Below are 21,940 nucleotides of genomic sequence, written 5' to 3'. Positions count from 1 at the left end.
GACAGATCCCATTTGTAACAAAAAAGATTGCTTTCTGTTGATCAAATTTCAATTGACCTTATATTTTATACATCATTTACAATGTATGTTGATAGAGAAATGGGTAATAATGCCAAACCTTGGCTTGTATGGAATTGTATGCTGAGCTGTAAGTTATTATGATCTAGTCATGCATTCCTGTCAGGCTGAGATTTTTGTGCAAGTTGGGGAATTAATGAGTGGGGATTATTAATGAGTAAGGAGAGTCCCGGCAAAGGTTGAGAACTAATTTTAATAAGATTCTACATTTGGTGATTCAGGACAATTCCTAGACTTATGATAACAAATGCTATCCAACCCCAGAGAAAGACCTGTTGAAATCTAAATGCAGATTGAAGCATACTTTTTAAAACTTTATTTATTTTTCTTGTTTGTTTGTTTTTGGTCTGTGTTTTCTCTTACAACACGACTAATATGGAAATACATTTGGCATGACTACATATGTATAGCCTATATTAAATTGTTGTCTCAGGGAAGAGGGAGGGGAGGGAGGAAGGGAGAGAATTTAGAATTCTTAATTATAAAAAATGAATGTTAAAGATCATTTTTACATGTAATTGGGAAAAAATTAAACAACAAAAAGATTCTACATGGGGGGCAGAGTCTTAAATAAAAAAAAAAGAACAAACTTCCAGTTGATGCATATGCAAATGAGTGTAAAGAATATATTTATAATATGTCCTTTAGACTATGCAAGTGTAAACAACTAACCAAAATAATGATTACTCTTATATTTATGCTTTCATTTTAAGAGCATTTGGTTTTTACTCCCTTGATTATAGGCCATCAGTTGTCATTCATGCGGAGCTATAATTGGATTGTTCAAATATGCTCAATTTCCTAAATCTTACATTTCCTGCTAGTGAGTTAAGCTGAGTTGGTTCATTGAGGCTGTGTTAATACTTTTCTATTATAAGAGTGAGGATTCAACCTCACAGTCGATTAAAATAATAATTGAAAGGCCCAGGGACCTCAATTGAATTAATGGATCAATGGACAAGCTTTAGATATATAAAAAAGATGGTTTATACTCTGTGATCTCTTTATGAGGTCAAGATTTGGTCAAGAAGGGAACAACTGATTGGCTCTCTGGAAGCTATTTAAATATCAGAGTAATTTTAGGAATTCATCCATCATTCAAGTGGTAAACCAATTTAGTGGTGAGGGCCTTGAAGTTCAGTAATTGAGGATTACAGTTTCAGAGCTGCAGTCCAACTACTGAGAAGGAATCAGTTTTGGAGACAAAGGAGAGAGATTTTCTTCTTCTCTCTTATTCCTCTCCCACTCTCAATTGACTATGCCATTGAACATACTAGATAATAATTGGACATAATAGATGATAAGTTTAAGTCAGGGAGATTGAACTAATAGAAGATAACACAACCAGCTAGGAACAGAATCATGCACCCAGGACAAAAGGACGACGATAGTCACCTGTGGATAGATGCAGCTTCAAGAAGCATGACTTCTTACACCAGAGAAAAATACTTGTTGGTGGGAAGCACACCAGTAGAAACTCATGAGGAACAAGATTGGAAAGTGAGCCCTCCTGGTCATCTCTACCACCCTGAGAGGAAGTAGCAGCCACATTTGTGGGGACTACAAAGACAAGTAAGACCAGAAGGGGTCCTATGTTGTAGTAATACCTTTATACCTTTTGGTAGATAATGGGTTTTAGTTTGACAACAAGTAATTATAATAGCTGCCATTTCTATAGTGTTTACTGTGCCAAATGCTTTACAATTATTATCTCATTTGATCCCTGCAATAACCTTGAGAAGTAAGCACTTTTATTATCCACATTTTACAGATGAGGTTTCCTCATGGAAAGAAACAATTAAGATGAGGTAAACAGTGTAAGTGATTTGCCCAGAATCACACAGCTAATAAGCATCTGAGGCCTGTTTTGAACTCAGGACATCCTGACTCCAGGCCCATCACTCTATCCACTGTGCCACTTGGCTGACTTGATAATTATTTTTAAAAAGAGGTTTTTATGGTAAGATCCTTGGGTTCCAATCATAACTGGAACACGGAAGAGAGCTGATTGGCTCTTTCTGAGTCTTAGTTTCTTCTTCTGTTAAAAAAAGCATAATACATTTTTATATTGTCAACTTTACAGGGTTATCAAGAAGAAAATGCTTTAGAAAACTGAAATGGATATATAAAATATGAATTATAATTAGTCAAATGATTATTTTCACTGAATTTCCCCCATATGTTCACATTAAATTTACCCAAATTAGGAGCCCTTTTAAGGGTTGTGTGGTACATTGGAAAGAGTCCTGGATTTGGAGTCAGAGGTCCACCCTGGCAGAAAGTTAGCTTGCTAAGACAAACCTAGAACCAGGTCCAATAGACCCAGTGCCTTCTGCTGGCTAGGGACCACTACTCATTACCACCTGCCCCCCTACTCAGTCTCCTCAGAAGAGCAACTGCAGTGTCAGGCAACTTAGAACCCAGGCACAGTTCAGCATCCTCTGCCACGTCTAAAGACTCTGAAATTTGCTATTTATATGCCACTCATGACTATCCCTGTGTCTAACAATTTTCCATTGTTTCTTCCTATTCATCTATTAATCAATTACCAGCCAAGTAGGATCAGACTGTCCCTTACCCCCACCTCTCATTCTCTTATCTCCATTATCCTCAGCTCTATCATACCCATGTCCCACGCTAACTCTGCCCACTTCTTCCACTGTGACCTCTGGAATTCTCATTCCATAGTTAGCAAACTTAGCTTCATTCTAGACCTTTTTCTTTCAAAATCTTTCCATTTACTAGTATACTTAGAGCCCTAGTCCCCTCTGGTGATGTTGCATCCCAGACCATATCCTTCTACCCTGGCTATACCTTTTCCCAGGCACCCTGACACACTGATCCTAGAGGAGGATATGGCACACTTCTTGCTATTTATAGAGGTACCAATGTAGTTCTCAGGTTATCCACCTGTTGTCTCCAGTTGTCATTACATAACTGGCCCATCTCCATTTTCATTTCCTATGGGATTTTGGTTTTTGTTTAACATCAATCAGTATGCACTAAAGTTTCGTGAGATTTATAGAGTCTAAGCATTATCTTGGCCTATGATCATCTTCATTGAACACTTTCTAATTGTTGTTGTTAGTCCTTCATTCTAGAAGAGAACCAATGACATTAGGAGGGTGATGTCTTGACTTGTAAGTGAATTGCATTTAAGTGAGGCAGAACTGTGCGAAGTCATCTTCCTCACTCTGTCCTCTGGAGTCATTGGAGTCCAGTGACAAGACATAGGTCAAGACTGGTGAGGGGCCCCAGATGCAGTGGGAGAGCTTGGCCTTTCTAAGCTAAGGTCTTTCCCAAGACCCAGTTTGTCTGAGGCAACACCCATTCAGTGATTAAAGGCTAGGTAAGAATTGAGGCAAAAGATAGCCTAGTTTGCCATAACAAAAGAATCAGTCTGAGAGGGAAAGACTCTCAGAACTCACACTTTCCAATATAAGAAAACTAAAGGGATGAATATCTAGTAATGAGATTTTAGGCCCTGGGACCTAAGTGAGGAAGCAATTTTGGTCCAAGAGCTGAGCAGGGACAATGTTGTTGTTTAGTCATTTTTTAGTTGTGTCTGACGCTTTGTGACCCTCTTGGGGTTTTCTTGGCGATGATATTGAAGTGGTTCACCATTTCCTCCTCCAGTTCATTTTATAGATGAGGAACTGAGGCAAATAGGGTTAAGTGACTTGCCCAGGGTCACAGTTTGAGGCTGGATTTGAACTCAGGAAGTTGTGTCTTCCTGACTCCAGGCCCGACACTCTTATCTACTATACCACCTAGCTGCCAAGCAGGGATAATAGATGAGGCCTTTATGCTCTTTAGTTCTCCAGAACACAATTTTACTTCTGAAAAGAGTATTTTAATTTAGGGATGTTATGGCACAAAATAAATAAATTGTTTACTTATTAGTACAGCTCCAAATTCAATAACGATTCCTGGAGAAGTTTTCTTGCTTTAATGGTGGCTAAACCATTGATTTCAACATTAAAATTAATATACTTAACTGTATCATATTCAATACAAAGTTCATTTATATTTCAGTTCCCCTGATTATGCCCTGCAATGTATTGCACCTGAGGAAACTGCTTACTTTCCCTACTCCTAGTCCTTGCTCTGGGAATGTGGAATCCCATTAAGTCACTCTAAAGGAAGCAACCTATATGTAAGATTGACCCTAATTGTATAGTTGGAAGGAAGCCTGTTCATAGACCAAACTGACTATACTACACTCTTCACCTTGATAATTTTTAGGTACAAGAGAAGAGTCATGAAATGGATTTATGCCTGGGCAGTGAAGGGAATAGATATTATCCCTTCCAGCAAAATCCCACAGGAGAATTATGGGATTATGACAGCCTCTTTCCCTATCCATTTTATGGGATAGGGAGGCAGGAGAACCAGACCAAATACTGAATATAACCATCTAGTGGTTTTTAGTCTTTTATTCAAGTAATGCTAATATTTTTTGGAATGCCTACCATCAGACTTAGTTAATGTCTTTCATTGTTTGCCTTAGCAGTTGCCTCGGGTCTTCTAGCTCTTTATTTTCTACTGTTGATTTTATTCCATTCATCTCTTGTTTGTCAAAAAGTTCACCTAGGTGGGAGAAAAAGGAAGGTGCTTTTAGTGATGCTCATTCAAGGTGAAAGGCAGAGGATTAGCAACAAGGCAGTAAGAAAGCCAGGAGAAAAATTTCCAGATATAGTAGAAAGAACATGCTTCAATACTATGGGACCAGGGTGATTAAAGAAATCCCTGAAAGAGCCATTGATGACTATCGATGGAATTGGGAGCTTATCATTGAGTTAAAGATCGCTGCTGGTCATTGGTCTAGTAATTAAAGATGGTCAGTCAAATTTTTTTTATCATGGACATCAACACTACAGACACCCTCAGTGACTTACTAATGAAATCCATTCTCAGATTTGAAGAAGTCGCTTCTTTAGGTTCACTAGTTGTGTGCCTTCATTCATTCGATAAGTATGAAACTCTTCTACCATATGCCCAATAAATTAGGGAATTTAAGTAAAGACAGCTTGTTGAGTATGTGTTAGACAAGAAGAGCTTTCCCACTCTCATATTTTTTTTGAGCGTGTGATTCTGAGTATTGACCCAGTGATAGTTAGGATGTATATTGCATAAAAACCAGACCAGCCAAAATTGCTAGGTCGGTTATTGATCTGATTTTATTTTTTGGTCATAACACCTCATGAAGTTCTGTGGTGGTGGTGAAAAATCACTACATCAGTGTTGTCACCCTTAAAGTCCTAAATCAAGAAGACATAAAGATGAGGAGGGTGGCTCCATGTGCTTCCTGAGAACAGCTCCTTTTTGAGAAACTGCTCAATGTGCAATTGTTCCTTTAGATTTATTGATTTAGGAATCATCCTTAGTTGAATAAGAATTTTCCTTTAAGAAACACTTACTGGAGCCAATGAACACATAGACATTTATGGTAAGAAACTCTACTAAGGCTATCATAGGTAAAATGGCGAGTGCAAACCTGGCCAATCTTTTGACTCTGGAGATCTGGTTTGGAAAGTCTAGGTTAGCCTGCCAGTAGAAATATATCTGGTGGTCTCATCTTCTGTACAGATGTTTGCTCACATCACCAAACTGTTGCATGGCTTGGCACCATATCCCATACTCTTTTCAAGAGACATTCCAGCAATGGAAGGGTATGTGCACTGCTCATTAAGGTGTGCGAGGAAGACTGATTAGTGTTGGTCTGACCCTGGACTCATCATGATCAAGCTTATCTGACCCCCTATTTCCTTTGTTTCCATGATTATCTCAGTTGTTATCTCCCCCCATTACTTTGTATTTATTTTGTGTACCTCATACATTTATCTATCTGTGTAATTCATCTTTGTACTTATCTACATTTATCTGTGTACATATTCTGTCCCAGTAGAATGTGAGCTCCTTGAGGGCAAAGAATATTTTGTTTTTGTCCTTGTGTCCCCATTGTTTAGCATAGTACCTAGCACACAGAAGATGTTTAAGAAATAATATTGAATTGAATGAGTGACTTATTCAAAAATATCTGTTCTTTGCTTTCTACAATGAAGATACCAGGTACTATGCCACAGGACCCTGGATATCTCTGAAGAAGTACATGGATTTTAAAGCATATTTTTCATATCTTCCCATACAACTCATTCCTAGTCAGCAGTACCTGTCCTCTTTCATACCTAGAGCTTCTCCTGAATGCTGCTTATACCTCTCAGCTAGTATAAGGTGATAAGGGTTATTTCTACTCTCATCTCTTATAGGGGTTTTTGGTGACACATTGGACAAATAAAAATAAATATAAAACAGATCTCTGTAGAAAAGAGTACACATACTAGAGATAAGTCTAGTACTTGGCCTGCATTAAGAGGAGTACAGTTTCCAGGAATAGGGAAGTGATGTTCACACTGTTTTCTGCCCTAGTCAGACTTCATCTGGAGTATGGTATTTAGTTTTGGGCACCACCCTTAAAGAATACTGATTTTTTAAAATAGAGAATGTTGAGGGGAGAACAATTGGTAGGTGAAGGTTCTTGTGTCCATGATATATGAGGATTGGTTGAAGGAATTAGACATGTTTAGCTTGGAGAAGGCTCTGAGAAGACATGATGGCTGTGTTCAAGTATTTGAAGGACTAAGTGAAGGATGATTAGATTTGTTCTGTTTGGCCTCAGAGGGTGAAATTAAGTGTCATGGGTGAAAGTTACATGAAGGCGAATTTATGTTTGATGTCAGGAAAAACTTGAAAAAAGAAACAATTAGAGTTGTCCAAAAGTTGAATGATGTGCCTTGAGAGGTGGTGGGTTCTTCGACCTTGGAGATGTTCAAGCAGAGGCTAGATAACCAGAGGCATGGTATAAGAATAGCTAGCATTCATGTAGACCTTTAAGAGTTTGCAAATCATTTTTACGAATATTATCTCATTTGATCCTCACAAAAACTTTGGGAGGTACGCACCATTATTATTTTCATTTTATAGATGAAGAAACTGAGGCATATGGAGGTTAAGGAACTTGTTCAGGGTCATACAGCTAATAAGTGTCTGGGACTGGATTTGAACTCATGTATTCCTGACACTGGGTCTAGCACTCTACTAATTTGCCACTTTGCTACCTCTTATAGTAGAGGATTCTTTCCATATATAAGTTGGACTAGGTGGGCACTGAGATCCCTTCCAATGCTCAGATTATGTTATTCTGTAGTTAATTTTGGGAAAACCTTTTTTTTTTTTTTTTTGGGTAGGAGCCCTACCAATCATCAACTGGAATTTAGCAAGTGACCACAGTGTCTCATGGCTGAGTTTCTTCCTCTCTATTTCCACAGTTACTACCCTAATCCGAGTCATCATACCACATTGCTACTACAGATTATCTACAGCTGCTACTAATAAGAATGTGCTGGGTCCATGTACACTAGTGTCTTCCTGCTCTAGTCTATTGAATGAATAACTTTCTTTAACCATTTTCTTCATTTAAGTCCCCTATTAAATACCCCACATTGACTCCCTATTGTTGTTCTATTGTGGGCAGCTGCAGATTTTAAATCAATAAAAAGTGCTTAGTGCTGGAATAAGGAGAAAACTAAAGCTCCTTGACCTATCCTCAGTGAACTTGTATTCTAAATGCAAAGTGGGTGACAAGTTTGAAACTATAATAAAACCTGAAGGCATAGCCAGGCAAGTATTCATTCATTTTGTACTGTGTACTGTGTACAAAATGCCTCATCCCTGGAAAAATATAGGGTTGGGTTCCCTGACTAGGAGGGCTCCATGGTGCTAGCTGCTACCCTCCCAGTTTTGACACTGGATGGGGGTGGGTGGGTGGTGGTAAACATACCTAGTCTGTTTCATCAAAATCATGCAAAATAGTCTCCAATTTCCTTACTATACTGGCTACTTTTCTTTGGCTGTGATTATTACCATTATTAGCACATATTCCATGTGCTTCATGCTGATTATAATACTGCAGATATGATGTGACCAGGTCAGATTACACCAAAACTGCCCTCATTTTGGAAGCCACAGCTATAGTGCTCTTAGTGCAGCTCAGTATAGTATGTTAGATTTTGAGACTGCAATGTCATATTATTAACTCATTCTGTGCTTTCAGTACACTAAAAGACACAGATGTTTGGCAAAAGAACTGTTGTCTGGTCTTCTCTACCCTGTCCTGTGTTTATGGAGTTGATTTTCTGAACCCTAGGGTAGAACCTGACATTTTTCTTATTAAGCCTAATCCAGCATTGCAATCTGTTAAGGTCTTTTTTGTATCCCTATTCTTATAAAACGTGTTAGCTACTCCTTCCAGTTTTGTGTTATCTGCAAATTTGACAGGCATGTCATTGGCGTCTCTATGCAAGTTCATTAATAAAAAACACTGAACAGCAGAGGGTCAAGGAGAGATCCTTGGGGAACTCCATTAGATACTTCCCCTAATTCAACAATGACACATTAATGACTACTCTTTGGGTTCAGTTATTCCAAAAATTCCAAATCCACCTAATTATATTAGCCTTCACTTCACCACAAGTCCACATGGATAGCATGAGAGGTTCTGTCAAATTATTTGCTGAAATCCAAGCATCTTACATCCACATCATTCCCCTGATCTATTAGTTTAAATTGGTCTGTCAAAAAAGGAAATGAGGTTAGTAGGACATGATCTGTTCTTGATGAAGCCATACTAGCTCTTAATGATTACCACTTCCCTTTCTGAATGCTCACAAAGCAGCCATGAATGTACTATATCCCAAGATACAAAAGTACTTGTGGACATGATTGCTGAACTGCTGCTGGTGGTCTTTGACCAGTTGTGGAGAATAGGAGAAATGCTGTAGGATTAGAAAAAGACAAAATATTCTGGTTTTCAAAATGTGAGAGTGGATTCTTTAAACTACAGGCTGGTGACCTTGACTTTTATTCCTGGCAAAAGTCTAGAATATGTAAAGGAATATAGTTTATGAGTATTTAGAAAGGGAAATGGTAATCATTACAAGTCAGCATGATTTTTTTTTTCAGAAAAGGTCATTCCAGATTGAACTCACTTCCTTTTTTAAAAGGGTTACAAGATGATAGAGTGAGGAAAAGGTAGAGGCACAATATGCCTGAATTTCAGCAAAGTATTTGACAAAATGATTCATGATATTCTTGTGTATATCCACTTTCTCCATTTTTACTCAAGACTCTGATAATTAGTGGTCCTTCTTCTTGCCAAGGACAACACTTCTATATATGTCCTTGATTTTCTGTCCTCTCTTCTCCAGAAGGTTGTCTATTAGCTGAAGGAGCGAGACACCCTTGGGAGACAGAGAAGACATCATGTGCCAGACAAGTTAAATCACCACCATTATGATCCTGACCATGATCTCTCCTCAGACCCTAATGGTGACAGTCCAGGACTTTGAATTCAAGAGCCTTGGATATCACAGTGTCCCCTGAACCACCAGGTCTGTTATCAACCACCCATAGTAACAATCATTGAGGGGAAAAACAATTGTAGAGAAGGGGTCCCACCTTCCTCAGCATCACCATCAACAACTGCTGATTAACTGCCATTAACAGATAAGCACAATAACCCAGGAAGTGGCATTCTTCCTCCTCATCCCCCAAGACCACCGGTTCTACTTCTTAGCCATCACTTGAAGAAGCAACTCCTGTGGAAAGGGGGATCAATATCCCTAGGAAGTGCCAACCAAATGTAATTGACAGGGCAGGCAAGTCAACCTTGCTAAAGCAGCAAGTCATCCTGAGGGAGAGACATGTGCCAGGCAAGTAAAACCACCATCACCTTGATCACCATTTCCCCTCAGATCCCAATAAAGATAGCCCAGAACCCTGAGCCCAAGAGCCTTGGAAATAGTAATGCTTTGACCCAGTGTCTGCCACCATAATTTTGGGAAACAATTCTTCTGGAGATGTAGCTTGGTAACTGCTCCTCTGGGTGCTATAGCCACATTTATTGAAGATTCAGATGATTAAGTTCTTGCCACCAAAATCCTTGGCACTGTCAAATGGTTAAAAATCATAAACTGGTGTGATTTTATTAGTGAAGGTGACATTAAAGAAGAGGAATTGCCATCTGCTTTGCTTCTGTTCCCTAAGGAACGTAGGACTTTTTCATTTGACTTGCAGTTGAAACTTTTCATATATACTGTCTCTCTCATTAAAATGTGAATTCTTGAATGTTTTCTTTCTTGCATCCTCAGTGCTTAGTATAGTGCTTTACATGTTTTGTTCAGTTGTTTGCAGTCATGTCTGACTCTTTGTGACCCCATTTGGGGTTTTCTTGACAAAGATATTGGAGTAGTTTGCCACTTCTTTCTCCAGCTCATTTTATAGATGAGGACACTAAGTCAAACAGGGTTAAATGACTTGCCCAGGGTCACACAGATAATAAGTATCTGAGGCAAGATTTGAACTCAGATTTTCCTGACTGCTGGCCCTGTGCTCTATCCATTGTGCCACCTAGCTGCCCTCTTTGCACATAGTAAGTACTTCATAAATTATTCTAACTGTGGGTGTCCCCCAAGGCTCTGTCCTAGGCTTTCTTCTCTCTGCACACTCTTTCTTTTGATGACCTCATCAGCTCCCCTAAGTTTAATTTTCCATATGCAAATGAATCCCAGAGTGAGACCCATTCCTAGACTCCATTCCCATACCATCAACTGCCTGTTCTACATTTTATTTTTTTATTTTTCTAATTTTTAATTAATTTATTTTAAACTTAAATACACAACAAGAAAAGAAAAAAGAAACATTATAAACGTAAATACTCCAACTTAAATACAAAATAAGAAAAAATGGCACTGCCATGTGCACAGCAGAGCATGATAGGATTCAAATTATGCAGCAATAAATTTCTATGTCAAGAAAGCCTATATAATAAATACTACACATTGCGTTCAGAGCTGTCCATCTTTTCTTTCCTTCCATGTAAGTTTTCTTTTATTCTCCATTGTGTACTTTTTACTTTGTTCTTCCTCCCCCTTCCTCCTCCCTACCAAAGGCCACAATTAAGCATGGATATACACACGCACACACACACACACATATACATATACACACATATATGCATACATACACACATACATACACTTACATACACATACATATACTCAGATATCTATAATCATATTCATATATAAGCATATATATTCATATACATCTATGTAAGATCATACAATACTTGTTTGTCCTCTGCTTTTCTGAGGGTAGATAACATCTTCCTTTATGTCTTTCCATATTTTTGTAATTCTACCAACTGATAATTTCCTATACCACAGCAAATATTCCAACCTTAAACTGTCTAGCTATTTTAAATAGTCTAAAACAATATTGATTAATATGGCTGACATATAGTATTCCTTATTTTTCTCTTTTGATTAAATCTATTTTAGCTTTAACTTTGTCAGAGATCATGATTGCTACCCCTGCTTTTTTCCCTAATAAATTCTACTCCTGATCTTTATTTTATGTTTGTGTGTATCTCTAATTTCCTATCCCTCTTGACTCCTGTAGTTTACTTTCCTATCCCTCCTGACTCTTCTACTTTACTTCCACCCATTAGCTTGCCCTCCTATTACTTAACTTGCCCCTCACCCTTCCAAAGATCCTTCTCTTATCCTCCCTTATCCTTTCTCCCCCATCCTTTCTCCTTATCCTCTTGTTTCTATCTGGATTTAGAAGACTTTTATAGCCTTCCAAACATATATGTTATTCCTGCTTTATCCCATTCCTGTTAATCTAGACACTCTTCTATGCCCCCCATCTTATTTCCTCACCCTCTTATTTCTTTATAAATTTAGAAGACTTTTATTCCCTTCAAATGTATATATTTTTCTCTCTTTAACCCAGATGTGATGTGAGAAGGGTTCTCTCTAAAAATTCCTCCTTTATCCTTTCCTCCTCTCTATACCCTTAGCCTTTCATTTCTTTCTGAGTTTAGACTTTTTTACTCATATATATATATATATGTATGTATGTATTTTTCTCTCTTTAATACATTCCTAATGAGAGGGTTCTAGAACTACCAGCCCTCCTCCCCCATTTAATTCCTCTGTGTCAGTTCTTCCTCTCACACTTCGTTTGTATAAGATAATTACTCTTTTTACCTTTCCCTAAATGGTTTTACTTTTTAGAATCACATCATACTCAGGTCTACTCCAGTGTTTCTTTCGAACTACCCAATTACTAATAACAATCTTAGACATATATTTTATATTTCTTCATATAAAAAGTAAACAATTTATTCTTATTGGGTCCTTTGTAATTAGTCTTTGATGTGTACCTTATATTTCTTTTGGATCTTGTATGTCAAATTTTCTGTTTGGTTCAGGTGTTTTGTTTTTGTTTTTGTTTATTTTGGCTAGGCAATGGGGTTAAGTGACTTGCCCAGGGTCACACAGCTTGTAAGTGTTATGTTTCTGAGGCCGGATTTGAACTCAGGTCCTCCTGAATCCAGGGCAGTGCTCTAGTCACTGCTCACCTAGCTGCCCCTGGTTTTTTTTTTTGCAACAAAATTCTGAAAGTCTGACAATTCATTGAATGTCCATTTTTTTTTATCATTCAGGATTATGCTTAACTTTGCTGGGTATGATATTTTTGGCCACAACCCCAGTACTTTTGCTCTTTGATGTATAGTGTTCCAAGAACAGTGATCTTTTAGTGTTGCCACTGCTAGGTCTTGTGTGATTCTAATTGTGGCTCTGCCATATTTGTTTGTTAGGAAGTTCTATTTTTCTTTATATCATGCCAAAATCTACCTCTCTGCAGCTTTTTGTCATTGTCTTCTGGGCCCAAGTTAAAAAAAAAGTTTCATTCCACGTGATAGCCCTTCAAATAACCACATGACCTCCTATCAAGTCTCCTTTTCCTCCAACTAAAAACTGTAACATATGGACATGGCTTAGAGTCTTCTCACCATATTTTTTTTACTTCATCTGGTTGCATACCAACTTGTCAGGATCTGTCCTAAGTGGCCCCCAGGACTGGACATGATATTCTATATGTGGCCTGACTGGGACAAATTTCATTGCACTGTCATGAAAGATAGTAAGATCTCTGTCACTGGTAGTCTTCAGGCAGAGATCAGATCCCTACTTATTAGTTGTAGTTTAGATGGAACTCTATACTGTGGCATAAGTTGGACCTCTGAGGCCCCTTTCACCTGTTTGTGGATTTTGTGAAATACAATTAATTGTACTGTATGGCGATGAGAGCGTATGCGCTAAGTAATGAATGATGTACGATGTGTAGTTGTTGATGAAGAGATGGGTTTCATTTTAGGAAGACCCATGTTCAAAACTCACCTCTGACTGGCACTTTGTGATCCTAAGCTAATTACTTAACCTCTTAGAGCTCCAGGACTCACCAAAACTATTCATTATAGAACAGTTGCTCATCTTCATTGGTTGAACTAGTCTCCTCATTCAGAACTTCCTACAACAATGCAATCAAATATCTGGACCAAAAATATTGAGATTAAAATGGATCAATTGATTTATTAGATAGAGGCTTACCATGAGGTACTGGTGATATCATTGCCTCAAGGGAGCAGATCTGGATAGGTTTATATGACTATTTGAATTTTAAGTGAATTCAGTTTTGGATAATTCTCTACAGGATATTTGTTGTTTTAACTTCAGAGCCCTAGTGTAGCTTTTAGGCTTCCCAGTCTTTGGAGTATGACATTTATTAGGCCAGTAACTCCATCAGAAATGACTGAAGCTATAAAGCTTTTGTGGCTGGAGGAGTGAAAGTAAATAGATGTTATCCTCCATTAGTTTTATTAAACAGCAGCTTTACTCCACAAAGTGTCTGCTTGTCCACCCTCCATGTTTATTATTTCTCTTAATGATTTCCATTTCCAGTATTCTCAGCCTGCAAGTCAAAACATGACTTTTTCCATTGCTCACACAGTAAGTGTCACTTGGGAACTTGAAATCCAGCTGGATTCTTCCCTCCTGTTTGGGTCCACCATCAAAAGGAATAAAGATTTAGCACTCAGGACAGAGAAGAAGGTTTTTGTGATGATTGCCAAAGGCAGGTTAGTCTCTAACTAAGCTGTCTTAGAATTGGGAGAAGTGTTGTGCTCTTCACATCAGATGGAATTGGGTTTAGCTGCTCTGGAAAGCACATAGTTTTCCAAGAGTCACTGAGAAACCATAAGAGGAGAATGAGGTGTTTATCAGGTATGTTCCAGACCAGGACTAACTTTGCTTAGAAGCATTGAATTGACTCCAAAAATCAGTGATTCTCAACACTATTTTCTCCTGATTCTTCTTTTTAAATGAACAAATATTTATTTTCTCTCCATCTCCTCCCAATTTAAAAGAAAAAAGAAAAACAAAACACTTATGACAATTATCCATGATTAAGCAAAGTAGATTCTCACATTGTTCATATCCAAAAATATGTCTCATTCTGCACCTTAAATCCTTCTCTCTGTCAGGAGGAGCATAGATCATTATCAGTCCTCTGGAATCATGTTTGGTTATTGTATTGATCAGAAGTCTTAAGTCTTTCATAGTTTGTCTGCAATGTTAGTTTTGTTACATAAATTGTTCTCCTATTTTTGCTCACTTCACTCTGCATCAACTCATACAAGTCTTCTCAGGTTTCCCTAAACCTCTCTTTTTGTCATTTATTAAGGTACAATCCCTATCCAGATTTGTTTGTTTGATACTAGATATATTTATTTCATATAGGCAAGAAGTACAGCAGCCACTCATGGGCCAATCCAACTGTTGATCCACATGGAAGTTTTGACCTGTTTCATTTCCAACCTGAGACAATCCCTCCTTAGGCAACATGGTGGCCCCTCACTCTTGGACGCTCACAATATTGGTGCTAGACATAGTATGGCCACTCAGTGGCCTTTAGTTCTACTGAAGCTCAGAATTTCTGAGCTCAAGTGATCCACCAACCCCACCCTCCCCAATAGCAGGAATTAGAGACATTTGGTACCCTACCTGGCCAATCCTGGGTTTTACAGTTGATACACTAGGTGCTTCTCATCTTCCAAGAGATGTCTTGATACTCTTAGTATTTTCTCAATATAAAATTGATTTTACTTTTCAAAATTGCTGCATAGCATTTTAATTTTTATGGCTGTCATTGCTGTTGTGCTGCTACAGGTATTATGCAATGAAACAATTTTGAATTTCCAAATACTATTCAAAACACACACAATCCTCTTTTATTGGTGATATTTGGCTATTTACTCAATAATGCAGTTTGCAACCCATTCATATCTAGCTATCCTGTAAACCAATGAAAGAAGAGTATTTATGAATAAAGAACTCTGTTCTAACCATTGTACTAAGTGCTAGAGAGACAAATTTGGGGGCTCGTGCTATGTCCTACCCTAAATCCACTGGATAGAAGTATCCACTCAAATGTACTATGGGTTCTCAAAAATCCTACTCTGTTGCTTCTTCATAGAATGGGGGTGACCCTGGGTAGCAAGACCAGCAGATTACAAGCTATGATAGTTTTAGCCATAGATTCAGGTATGGCCCCAGAAATAAATTCTATCTGCTTTCTGAGGAGCAGTCTAAGTAAGTACAATAAATCTTATCAGCAGTATCACCAGACCAGTAGTCTGGTCATTTGATGATGGATTGTTTTGGAGCTTTCTTGAGAAGAAATCAAAAATTCATTTTTCTTTTTTCCCACCAGAGTCTGTGTTGTACAGGCAAACTTTATCTTTTTGAATCTGTGTCTACATGGCCTCCAGGAATACTATTAATAGAAGTGCTGGCTGCAACTTTCATTCAATATGTCTACCTACCTGTGATTTATGACCCTGATTTTGGGATAGCCCAAGTTGTCTTCAGTTAGAGCAATGGATTTTCTGATGAGATGGTAAAGTGGAAATGGTACTGGTTTGGAGTCAGAGGACTTGCCTTTGACTCTTACTTCTGCAATTCACTACCGATAAGAACTTGGAAAAGTCACTTGACCTCTCTCGTCTTATTTCCTCATTTGTTAAATAAGGGACTTGAACTAAAGTCCTTTTCAACTCTATACTTGTGATTCTAAAAAAAATTATCTATTTATCTGTCTATCCAACTATTTATCTACTGATACTTTTAGGATTGAAGGATATCATTCTACCAAACAATTAAAGTCTACTGCATCCTAAAATGTTGGAAATCACTAACTGGTCTACAAAGTAGCATAACAATCTGAAACATGAAGTATTTGTTCTCCCCCTTCTCCTTTAAGGGTCATATGGACCAACTACAAATGATTTTTTTGACTGAAAGTTATAATTAGAACAGTTCTGGTTGGTCTATAAAATATGTAGAAATAAACTACATCTACATGGGGATTGAGCAAGATAACTTCTAGCTCTCAAGTATCATGATTCATTGAAACCACAAAACATTTTTAAAGTGAAAAAACATGGCTAACTGGTGATAGTATGATGATAGTATTTGTTAAGATGCCAATTAAGCTATCATTCAGAACTATTCCCTTCAACTTTATATCGCTCTCTTGAGAAGAGGTCGCCCTTCTCTTTGCCAAGGTCAATCACTATACTTGTGTCCTTGATCTCATCCCCTATCCTCATCTCATTTTCTCTAGGAACTTGACCTTTCAATCATTCACTCTTTTCATAATATTCAATGTCTTCTTTTCTATTGACTCCTTCCCTCCTGCTTACAACAGGCCTAGGTCCACTGTCTCATTAAAAACAAAACAAAAAACCAAAAAACCTTTCACTCTCCCTAGTCTAGTACTATGGAACAATATCTCTTTTTCCCTTATGCAGTCAAAATTTTAGAAAAATTTGCCTATATTTATTTTCTCTACTTCCTTACCTTTCATTCATTTCCCAGTCTTGTGACCAGGTTCTGGCTCCACTTTTTAAATAAATCTACTCTCTCCTGGGTCACCAATAATCTCTTAGTTGCTAAATCCTATGTGCTTTTCTCAGTCTTCATCCTACTTCACCTCTCTATCTAGCTTCTGTCAATGTTAACTCCTTTATCCTCCTGAATATTCTCTTTTCCCTTAATTTAATACTGTTCTTTTTTTCTCTTTTTGCAAGATTTCAAAGTTTTAAATTATTATTATATCTGTTATGGAGATCTGTGATCAGTGGTCTTTGATGTTATTATTCTGATTGTTTTGGGGTGTTGTGAACCACACCCATAGAAGACATCGAACTTAATTGATAAATGCTGTGTGTCTTCTGACTGCTCCACCAGTGCCCATCTCTTCCCCTCTCCTTGGGCCTCCCTATTTCTTAAGACACAACAATGTTGAAATTAGGCCAATTATAATCCTACAACAGCCTCTAAGTGTTCAAGTGAAAGAGAGAGTCAATTGATGTGGCAAACTTCATTATTGTCTTATTTTAAGAAATTGCAACAGCCACCCCAACCTTCAACAACCACCACCCTGATCATTCAGCATCCATCAACGGTGAGGCAAGGCCCTCCACCAGCAAAAAGATTATGACTTGTTGAAGGCTCAGATGATGGTTACCATTTTTTTTAATAAATAAATTGTTTTTAAATTAAAGTACGCACATTTTTTAGACACCATACTATTGCACACTTAATAGACTGCAGCATAATATAAACACAACTTTTATATGTACTGGGAAACCAAAACAATTTGTGTGATTCTCTTTATTATGATATTCATTTTATTGAAATGGTCTGGAACCAAACCCACTATACTTCTATATCTCTGTGGTATTCTAGTATGCCATTTGTTTCTAAAAGTCAACATGGCCAAAACATAACTCATTTTCTTTCCTCATACATTTTTCTTTCCTCATACATTTTTCTGTCCTTCAAACTTGTCTTTTATTGAGGATACCAGCATTCTTGCAGTCATCTAGTTTTGCAATCTCAGAATTGTTTTTAGCTCCTCATTCTTATTCACTCCACATAGCTAGTCAGTTGCCAAATTTTGCTTCTGATAGCAAAACACAACTCACATCTATCCCCTTCTTTCCAAACACACAGGGACTGTCCTAGTCCAGGGTCTTTCTCATCGCTGATCACCCAGACTATGGCAATGGCCTCCTAATTGGTTTCCCTGAATCGAGTGGCTCCTCTTTCCTAACTATTTTCCACACAACTGTCCGTGTGATATTCTTTAACTTAAGTTTGGCCATTTCATTCCTCTGCTTGATAAACTCAAGTGCTTTCCTATTATCTCTGAAATCAAACATGAAGTCATCTTTGAGGCATATGAAACCCTTTATAAGCTTTCCTCAATCTACTTTCCAGACTTATGAGACATTACTTCCCTTATGAACAGTGTGGTCTGGTCAATCTGATCCCCACTTGTCCTCTTATACAGAGCTCCATCTCCTGCATCCAAGACCTTGCACTGGCTGAATCTTATGCCTGCATTGGGCTCCCTACTCTCCTCCACTTCTTAGAATTGCTACTTTCCTTTACAAAGGCTCAGTTCAGGCAACACCTTCTTACAAGAAACCTTTCTCAAAAGCTGCTAGCATTTTTTCCTCAAAATTATCTTGTGACTCTCTTAAGTCTATTCTGAATATAAATCAACATGCACACTCGTATCTCAAGTATGGATGGTAAACCTTTCTTTGCTTATATGCCTTTGTACCTTTCATATCTTAGAGGCAGCTAGGTGGCATAGTAGATAGAGTTTTGGGTCTGGAGTCAGGAAAATCAGTTCAAATCTGGCTTCAAACACTTACTAGCTGTGTGATTCTGGGTGAGTCACTTGACCACTATTTGTCTCAATTTTCTCATGTGTAAAATGGGAATAATAATAGCACCCACCTTGCAGAGTTGTGATTTGTAAAACTTTTTAGCATAGTGCCTGACACACAGTAGACATTATATAAATGCATATTCCTTTCCCTTCTCATGCCTGTTTCAATGAGGTAACATAATAGGTGTTTATTAAATGCTTGTTGACTGATTAAGTGTAAAAAACCCCCAAATGTGCCTTTGAGTCAGTTGTATAACCTAGACATATTTAGAGAAGCAATCGAGTTGGCTACCTGGTTAATATCTTATATCTTGTTTGTTACTTTATTCTATTCTAAATGTTTTCACGAACATGATGCCACAAACATGACCCCTATCTCTGGTCTCCCCTTCCCATTATGAACTTATGAATTATGTAGGGCAAGAATTATTATCCCTAATTTACATGGAAACTGAGACACAGAGAGGGTTGAATGACTTGTCCATGGTAATACAGTGAACTAAAAATAGTCAGGATTAGAATCTCAGCCTCTTGACACTTAGTGTAGTGCTTTTTTCACAACATTCTAGTGCCTATACTCAACCATTTGACAATCAATCTGGATTACAGTTACAGGCTAACAGAACTTTTACAATCTCAGAGTTGGAGGGGACATTAGAATGCATCTGTTGTTGTTTTTTTTTTTCCAGATGTGTCCAGCTCTTCATGACCCCATTTCAGATTTTCTTGGCAGAGACACTGGAGTGGTTTGCCATTTCCCTCTCCAGCTCATTTTATAGATGAGGAAACTGAGACAAACAGGGTTAAGTGACTTGCCCAGGGTGACACAATTACTAAGTGTCTAAGACCGGATTGGAACTCAGGAAGATGAGTCTTCCTGACTCTAAGCCAAATGCTTTATCCACTGTGCCACCTAGCTGCCCCAAGAGGGTGTCTACTAAAATTCTTTTCTTGAATTCTCTTTTCAACTTCATGTCTCTGAAAACTTCCAGTACTGAGGTACCCACCATATCCTGAAGTGGCCTGTTATACTTTTAGACAGCTCTGATTGTTAGTAGGTTTTCCTCATGCTGACATGAAGTTCTTTAACTTCCATACATGTCTATGCTAGTTCTGCTTTCCTATCAGATACAGTTCTCACCCAGCCATACTGGCATACTAAGACGAGATTCATTTATTTCACGTATACAGCTTATTCAATCTAATAAACAATTACTAAATACCTACTGTGTGCAAATCACTGTACTAGCTGCTAGGGGAACAAAGAAAAATATGTGGGTGAAAACCTAGATAGAAATAGCATGGGGTAGTAGAAGGAGCCCTAGCTCTGGAGTGTAAGGACACAGATTCAAATCCAATCTCTGGTGCTCACTACTTAATATTGACTTTATGCAAGTCACTGAACCTCCATGTACCTCAGTTTACTCATTTGTAAAAAAAAATAAAGATTGGACTGTATGACTTCTAAGGTCCTTTTTAACCCTAACTCTATAACCCTAATGCCTCCTATGTATCTAGAACTCTTTTGTTATAGACACAAAGCCAAAGGCGAGGAATCTTGAATGGATGGTATATAAACTAATTAGGAAGTGAGTATTTAAAAAATTCAACATTTCATTAAGAACCTAGATTCTTTAAAGATCTGATATGACCTTCCCCTTTTTCCCTCCACTGGAGAGTTGAATATCAGGTTATTGGATAGTGATTGATAATACCCTGTTTATAATTATTTCTTATTAAACTATAGCTCCCTGTAAAATTATTACTGCCAAATTTATGTTACATGTGAGTAATTGAAGCCACTTGTATATTGCACTGGGATTAGTTATCCAAATTATCTGGAGGCTGATGATTCATCATGTGGCAATGATTTAGGGTTTTTTTTTTAAACAAAAAAGCTACATTATTCCTACTTTCTCCAGGATTTCTGCCTAGGTCTCTAAGACCCCTCGGAGAGGTGATGAATATCCCTGGTTCTTGTCTGGTTTCCTATGGGAAAGAAGCTTTTAAAATGACATACATTCTTGTAAAGACCAATTGTCTGTGCTTATCCCCCATGATATAAAATCCCTGGTATTGCTATAGCAACTTTTACAGGATTAACTTTCTGGTCCCCTAAGTCCAAGGGTGGAGTTGGTTTCATGCACTTGTTTAAATGAATTTAAGAAACTAGATTTCAAAGAGTTTTAGAACTTGCCTAAAGTGAAAGTTTGAATGTGAGATTTTACTTCATTAAAGGTTACCTAACAAATATTACTTAGTGGGAACAATTTCTTCCCGATGTTTTTCTTTTCATGCTCACAGGCATAATCCTTTTGCAGACCTGTTAGTCTTACTCTGCCATGGATGTAAATATAAATTAGTAACACTGGCCGACCATCTTGCAAAGTTATAAAAGGAATTGGTCAGTTAATTATCCTAAATATTATATATAAATAATAATAATCAATGATGGAAAAGAATTTTCCCCAAGTGTTTGGTTCCCAGACTGAAACACATACATAGCTTTTTGATTTCTCCATATGGAGGGTATCTTCTTTTTTTAAAAAAATATTTTATTCCCCCAAATTCCACGTTAAAACAATTTTTAACATTTGTTTTTTTAAAGTTTTGAGCTCCAAATTCTATTGTTGCCCCCTACTGAGACTGTAAGCAATAAGATATAGGTGATACATGCGCAATCATGTAAAACATTTCCATATTAGTAGTTTTGCACAAGAAAACTCAAATAAAAGAAAAAGAATGAAAGAAGAAAGTGAAAAATAGCATGCTTTAGTCTGTATTCAAACAATATCAGTTCTTTCTCAAGAGGCGGAGAGTATGCTTCATCATAAGTCCTTTGGGATTGTCTTAGATCATTGTATTGTTGAGAATAGCTAAGTCATTCATTCTTCATCAAACAATATTGCTGTTACAGTGTACAACTTTCTCTTGGTTCTGATCACTTCACTTTGCATCAGTTCATGTACATCTTTCCAGGTTTTTCTGAAATCATCTTGCTTGTCATTTCTTATAGCACAATAATATTCCATTACAATCATATACCACAGTTTGTTTAGCCATTCCTTAATTGATAGGCATCCCTTCAATTTCCAATTCTTAGCCACCACAAAAGAGCTATCAATATTTTTGTACAAATAGGTCTTTT

Source organism: Vombatus ursinus, unplaced genomic scaffold, assembly GCF_900497805.2.
Source record: "Vombatus ursinus unplaced genomic scaffold, bare-nosed wombat genome assembly UNPS02014798.1, whole genome shotgun sequence".
Classification (NCBI taxonomy): Eukaryota; Metazoa; Chordata; class Mammalia; order Diprotodontia; family Vombatidae; genus Vombatus; species Vombatus ursinus.
The sequence above is the reverse complement of the archived record's forward strand: the minus strand, read 5'-3'. Positions refer to the sequence as shown.